General features: G+C 48.7%; 1 pseudogene; it reads left to right on the top strand.

The window, feature by feature from the left end:
• The first annotated feature begins 4,185 nt into the window (after positions 1 to 4,185).
• On the top strand, positions 4,186 to 7,320 carry LOC136519947 (LRR receptor kinase SERL2-like; annotated as a pseudogene).
• The last annotated feature ends 360 nt before the right edge of the window (positions 7,321 to 7,680 follow it).

The following is a 7,680-nucleotide window of genomic DNA, read 5'->3' as shown; positions in this document are numbered from 1 at the left end:
GGTTTGTCACATGGATGACCAGGACACTAGGTTGTCGCCAAGAAAGGAGTAGTAGCTAGAAGTGGAACGCCGAGAGTTTGGGAAGCTAGCCCAGTTAGCGTCGGAGTACGCGATCAAAGAATCAATCAACCTTGTGTTGATGTGGAGGCCATCTTAAAACGCTCCCTTCACATAGAGAAGGATGCACTTGATCAGCATGAGATGCATGAAGAGGCACACATACTTCACAGCATATGCCAAATCTGGTTATGTTAGTGTAAGGTACTAGAGTGCACCCATAAGACTCTGGTACTCCATTGGATTAGCAACAGGGGCGCCTTTCGTCGCCGATAGCTTGGCACAAGCATCCACGCGAGTTGAAGTGGAGTGGCACTCATCCATGTCGATGCGTTGATAATGTACTGCCACTAGAACGGGAACATGTCGTAGGGAAACTATGTCACGGAGATACAAAGAAAGAGGTGTAGAGCGTCAAGGTCTGTCATGGAGAACTTAGAGTGGAGAGACTTGTGATGTGCCATAATAGTGTCATAGATGAGGATGTGAGAACGATGTCGTTGACGTATAGTAGGAAGTAGGCGACCTGATCCCACTCCTTGTACACAAAGAGGGACATGTCAGAGACTGAGGCAATGAAGCTCACCTATTGAATCTACATGGTGAATTGTTGGCACCATGCTCAAGGGGCTTGCTTGAAACCATAGAGGGAGTGCTGCAATAGACAAACAATGACAGGAGTCACCATGTAGACGAAGGCAGGCAACTGCTGGCAGTAGATATCTTGGTTAAGTGATCTTGAAGAAACACGTTCTTCATGTCACCATGCCTTGGAGGTGGTGATGCCGGGGATAGTCTAGATCGTCATTGGCTTGATGATCGGATTAAACGTCGTCTCATCGTAGTCGACGTCGTGCTACTGTGCAAAGCCGAATCAATCTAGCGTGCTTTTTTGTGGCATGCAAGAGTGTCTCGACATGGAAATTGTGCTTGTAGATTCACCTTCTTGACACCACATTGGCTCTAGAAGGCCGAGGAATAAGGCGCCATGTATTGTTGTCGATGCCTTATACTCGACCACCATGGCAGCGCTCCAGTTTGAATCAGCAAGCACGCTACGATAACTAGCCGGGCTGGATTGGCGACACCTTAGTGTGGGAGGCGGAGAAATTCAAGGGATCAACCAGCTTCAAAAAACTAGTCTGAGAGCGAGTGAACATCCGCCTAGGTGCTGGTGGCTGTAAGGAGGTAGCAGAATCATGAGATGCGATCTGGGGAGAGGACAAGGGACCGTGGAGGGTGATGAGGCACACTGTAGATGTGTTGTACACTCGACAGGGAACGATGGGTGGTGCAGCGCTAGGGCAGGGATCGAGGCCGATGTCTCAAGATGGGGTGGTGGTTAGAGTTGGACGCGACATGGGGATTCATGGCACGGAGAGGGAAGGGACAACGTCCCAATGACGGGTGTCGGCTAGGGTTTGGTAGCTAAAGAGAAGGAGGTAGGATGAGAGCATGTGCTCATGTTCAACACATTATATATTCTATCAGGGGTGGTAAAAAAGCATCCATAGTTTTCATAGGATTGCAACGGGAATGTGTCGACAGTGATGTCCTATGCCTATATCACTGGTGAACAGTAGAAGACAACAGTGATGCTGTCAATAGGAATATCATCGGCAGTCCTCCGAGGGGTATCCCACGAAGGTAGATTGATCGGCAGAGGAGTGTGAGATGAAGAACAAGAAGGCAATAGAGACACATGAGTTAGACAGGTTCATGCCATTAGTATGATGTAATACCCTACTCCTATGGTCTGTTGGTTTGTATTAGCTATCATATGATATGCCATGATTTTAGAGGGGGTCCCTGCCCGCCTTATATAGTCCAGGAGGTAGGGTTACAATGTCGGTTAGATCTGAGAGATAACTAGAAAGTAATAACTGATTACAGGAATCTTGGGATCATACATATCCTAACAGATCTCGTAGTATCTTCAGGATATCTTCCCGGTTGTCTTGCGGTAGGCGCCGAGCAGAGTCGTGCCTCGCAAGGCTTCATCTTGTGGGCTGGGCCACCCCTAGGGGCATAGCCCATGTGGCCTGCCGTGGGTATCCGGGGTGTACACCCCCACAGCTAGTCCCCGAGCGCCTTGTACCCATTGTGCAACGCCATCTTGAGCTCATCGAGTAGGTGCGGATAACACCGAGCAGTCAAACTCATGGTCCAACCACCGTGTTGAATTGCCGAGCAGCGTGAAACCATCGCCGAGCAGCATGACCGGTCACCGAGTAGCGTGAACCGTCATCGGTAGCGTGACCTATTGCCAAGCAGTGTGACCCAAGTATGACTTGCCATAAGGGTGTAAGGAGCTTAAGTTTAGAATCAAAAATTGCTTCGTAGTGGACCAAGTGTGACCACTTAGAGTCCAAAAAAAGTTGTAGGAGTCAATATTCTTCTATAGGCATGTAGTCATCGAGAAAAAATTCCACACACTCACCGCGAGGTGAAGTGTGCCCACTTAGTCCCCGAGCCTGACAGCAGATGATGTAGTCATATGGTGCCAAGGTCAGAAACTAGAAGAATAGTAGAAAAACCAGCCGAGCAGGCAGCCAGTCCCTGGGCGTGGCCCAAAAGAGAGAAAGCACATTCACCGCAAGGTGAAGTATGCCCACTTAGTCCCCGAGCCTGACAGCAGATGATGTGGTCATGTGGTGCCAGGGTCAAAAACTAGCAAAACAATCAAAGATCAGTGGAGTAGGCAGCCAGTCCCCGAGCTACAGGTGGAGACATCAGAAATCAAACCGTGGAGAAAAAACCAGAGTAACGGCTGTACAGTGTCGGTTACTGAGCCTCAATAAATGGCGGAGAAGTCGGCAATATTTTGGTGAGTAGCAACTAATGGCAGCAATAAATGAGCGACATGGGTTGCGGTTGCGTAGAAGCCTAGGTAACGGCCCATATGCCGCATCGGAGAAATTGGAGCAGCGCAAATCGCGGGAACGGTTCCAAAAAAAACCCTTGAATGCGGAACATTGGGGAAAATCCTATATAATAGTGCCGCCGCATACCCTATTCCCACTTTTTCCACTTCATCTTCCTCCTCATCTCTCACTCCACCGAATCCGCAACCACATTTGCCTTCGCCGCCAAACCCTAACCAGATCTGAGAGATGGCACGAAGAATGGAGCTGCGAATCGAAGAAGACGAGTCCCAAGAAGACGGACGCCGTGGCCCGACACGATGAGGAGTGGGTGTCGTCATGAATAGGAGAAGCGGAGCTAAACCGATTGGTGAAAGCCAGTGTCTCCCCGACCGTGCTACCGCCGATGGTGGCCAGCCCTCGGTGAGTCCTTCCAACACCTCATATTGACGAAGCGAGCAGTGGTATTCGAGGACTATGTTCCATACATGAGCCGCAAACATTCGATGTGACAGGTACTGTAGCAACTTTTTAAACTTTGGGGTCCAACTAAACAGGGCCTCTGTGTGCCTTGCGTTTGCGTCCCCCTACAGTGCCACTGGCCACTGCCATCTCGCTCGGCTTTGCCTAGCTGCCTTTCTCCCTCCCTTTGTGTGGCCTGTGGCGTGTGGGGAGAGAGAGAGAACAGAGAAGGCTGGACTGCGCTGCACCTGCACTGGGTTTGCATGTTTTTCTTGGCCTCACGCTTGTTCCATGTTTGAACATACAACATTGCACGCAGGACGCAGGCGCACACACCCTCTCCTCAGTCCTCCCCTTGCCCTTGGAACGAACCGCCACCCTTCCTCGCGCTCTTCTCTTGGCTCCACCCCACCACCTCTGCCTCCTCCCTTCGGCAATGGAGGCGGCGCCTCCATCTTCTCCCCCTCCCTGGTGGAGCTACTCTTGCTGCTGCTCATCATCTCCTCCCATTGCAGCGCTCTCCTCTCCCCCAAGGGCGTCAACCCTGAAGGTTCCTCCGTCCTTCCTCTCTTTCTCTTTTTGTTGTTTCGTTACGGTACTCTCTTTCTACAGTTCTACTAGTTTCTATCTCTGTTCCGGTTTGCCTCGAGTCAAATCGGTGTTTTTGACGGTTCTTTCTCGAATGGAAATGAAATCAAGGACTTCACTGTTGGCTGTCTTCGTTGTGTTGCCTCTTGCATTGGTGAGAGCTCACTGATTTCTCTGGTATTTATATGTATAATGTTGTGCAGTGCAAGCTCTGATGACGATCAAGAACATGCTCGAGGATCCCCCATGGCGTGCTCAAGAACTGGGACCAGAACTCCGTGGATCCCTGCAGCTGGACCACCGTCAGCTGCTCGCTGGAGAATTTCGTCACCAGACTGTAAGCATTCCCACTTCCCTCCCTCCTCTATGTGCACTGCTTCCAGACCCAGATCAATTTCACTGCAGAGTTCTTCATTCCCCATGTCCATGTGTTCTTACCAATGTTCTGTGGACTGTGGTTATTTGATTGTTTGGCAGGGAGGTCCCAGGCCAGAACCTCTCTGGCCTGCTCTCCCCAAGCTTAGGGAACCTGACCAATCTTGAGACTCTGTGAGTACTACTTCTTCTCCCCAGGATGATAGATAGATAGCCTTGTCATTGCCAGTTTCTGCTTTCAGTCAGGTGTGGTTCCTTTTTGACTGGAGCCATGTTGGATCTTTTGCTTTCCTTCCCTGTTGCAGTCCTCCTGCAGAACAACAACATCACCGGCCCAATCCCGGCAGAGATTGGCAAGCTTACAAAGCTCAAGACACTTGATCTCTCTAGCAACCACCTGTATGGTGGAATCCCCACTTCTGTGGGCCACCTTGAGAGCCTGCAGTATCTGTGAGTGCCAACTCTACAGTAGTAGTACATGCAAGCCTCTCATTAATTAATGCTGTTCTTCAGGCGTTCACATTAAATAGTTCCTGTCTCTTGTCATGATAAGCTGGATTTGTTGCCATGTCCAGGAGGCTCAACAACAACACCCTGTCTGGTCCATTCCCTTCAGCATCAGCTAATTTGTCCCAGCTTGTTTTCCTGTGAGTAGTTTCTCACTGTTTGTGTTCATGTTTGGGTGTTATTTTACTTGGGTTTGTGTTCACTGTACACCGTGTCTTTCAGAGATTTGTCATATAATAACCTGAGTGGTCCAATACCGGGATCTTTGGCAAGAACATTCAAGTAAGGCTGGAATTTTGTGCCTGTTTCCCTACATATGACACTAGAACAGGAAATGTTAGACTGAAGGCTATTCTGCTATTGATGTTCTTGCAGCATAGTTGGGAATCCTCTCATCTGCGGCACCAACACCGAGAAAGATTGCTATGGGACTGCCCCAATGCCACCAGTGTCCTACAACCTCAGTAGCTCACAGGGTGCTCTGCCACCGGCAAAATCTAAAAGCCACAAGTTTGCAATTGCATTTGGTACAGCAATTGGTTGCATCAGCTTCCTCTTCCTTGCTGCTGGATTTCTGTTCCTGGTGGAGGCATCGTAGAAACCGGCAGATCCTTTTCGATGTCGATGGTAAGCAGACCTCCATGTTTACTTTCAATCCATACATCATTTGGTAGCCTGAGAAATTAACAGTTAATGATGAAAATTGTTCTTGGAATGAATTGGCCACATGCAGACCAACACATGGAGAACGTTAGCCTTGGAAACGTGAAGAGGTTCCAGTTCAGGGAGCTTCAGTCTGCGACAGACAATTTCAGCAGCAAGAACATACTAGGAAAAGGTGGCTTTGGATATGTTTACAGAGGGCAGCTCCCTGACTGGAACTCTTGTGGCTGTGAAGCGACTGAAGGACGGCAATGCTGCAGGGCGGTGAGGCACAGTTTCAGACTGAGGTTGAGATGATCAGCTTGGCACTGCACAGAAATCTTCTCAGGCTCTATGGGTTCTGCATGACCGCCACTGAGAGGTTGCTGGTCTATCCATACATGTCAAATGGAAGCGTTGCATCAGCGCCTGAAAGGTAAGCTTTCTCAAGATTCCAATGTGATTAATAATGATAACCCACTTGCAGTAGTGCAGAACAAATTCTCTCTCTTTTTTTCTCCTGATCATACCATGCCTAAAGGACGGTGTCAAATTGCAAGTTGCAACCTGACAAGCCGAATTCGGAAAATAACTGGAATTGGATTCTAGTGTTCCCTTATTTTCCCATTGGACAAATGTTGGCACAGCACAAAAGCAAGCATACTGATTCCTATCAATGCAAATCTTCACTTTATTCCACAATGATCACTACAGGGAAGCCACCTTTGGACTGGGTGACCAGGAAGAGGATAGCTCTTGGCGCAGGGAGGGGGCTACTGTACCTGCACGAACAGTGTGACCCCAAGATCATACACAGGGATGTCAAAGCAGCCAACATCCTTCTAGATCACTGCTGCGAGGCTATTGTTGGTGACTTTGGGCTCGCTAAGCTCCTCGATCATCGGGATTCACATGTCACCACTGCGGTGCGAGGCACTGTTGGTCACATTGCGCCTGAGTACCTCTCCACTGGTCAATCGTCTGAGAAGACCGACGTCTTCGGATTTGGCATCCTGCTACTGGAGCTGATCACCGGTCAGACTGCACTAGAGTTTGGAAAGGCAGCAAACCAGAAGGGAGCCATGCTTGATTGGGTAAGAAATCTACAAGTCTTGTTTAACTCATCGAACAACAAGAACTTATGTGTAAACAATCAATGGATTGTTGGGTTCTTGATTTATTAGGCAGAAAACATCAATAATAAATCAGAAAGATCTGCCAAAAGGTGTGTGTTTGATCAAGCAATCGTCGGTTTTGTTGTTGATCAGGTGAAGAAGATGCACCAGGAGAAGAAGCTGGACGTGCTGGTGGATAAGGGGCTGAGGGGGCGGGTATGACAGGATCGAACTAGAGGAGATGGTGCAGGTGGCGTTGCTGTGCACGCAGTACCTCCCCGGCCACCGGCCAAAGATGTCGGAGGTGGTCCGGATGCTGGAAGGTGATGGGCTTGCAGAGCGGTGGGAGGCTTCGCAGCGCGCGGACTCGCACAAGTTCAAGGTGCCTGATTTCACTTTCAGCCGCTGCTACTCCGACCTTACCGACGACTCGTCACTGCTGGTGCAGGCCGTCGAGCTGTCAGGCCCAAGATGACACCACCACCACCACCAGTTTGCACTTGTACAGCGTAAGGACCGATAATCCTGTGTAGATTGCCAGATTGGGGAATAAAATGAGCCATACTATACTAGAATAACTATAGATGTGTATTAGATGACTGTACAAAAGAAGAGCATAAGGTTTGTACTGATTTGGATATTTACAGAATTAGTAGTTGAGACAATAAGACCAAGTAAAGGAGCTTTTTATTGAATCGGAAAGTGTTTGCTTGGGTTGTCAGGCTCTGTTGACTCTTCCCTCTTATGCTTTTCCTTGCTGTATTTTTCAGAATGCAACAGGTTTTGAAATATTATCAGAGTCCTTAGTTGATTTGGACATAAATGAAACATTGTGCCAAGCCTTGAAATTTATTTTTTTTCTAAGAAGTGACAGGAGATGTGGGCTGCATTTCAAAGAAGGGAGTTGCTAAATCTGACCTGAGTGTTTCATGAGACTCCAACAACATAGAATCGAAGTATGCAATTGCATGTGTCCTAGACTTATTTTGCACTATCCTCCCGGCAAAGCATCACCGGCTTTCACATATCCATTGTAGAACTGCATGAGGAGTAGTTCTTCTGTGTCTGGA

Source organism: Miscanthus floridulus, chromosome 18 (assembly GCF_019320115.1).
Source record: "Miscanthus floridulus cultivar M001 chromosome 18, ASM1932011v1, whole genome shotgun sequence".
Taxonomy (NCBI): Eukaryota; Viridiplantae; Streptophyta; class Magnoliopsida; order Poales; family Poaceae; genus Miscanthus; species Miscanthus floridulus.
The sequence above is the reverse complement of the archived record's forward strand: the minus strand, read 5'-3'. Positions and strand labels throughout refer to the sequence as shown.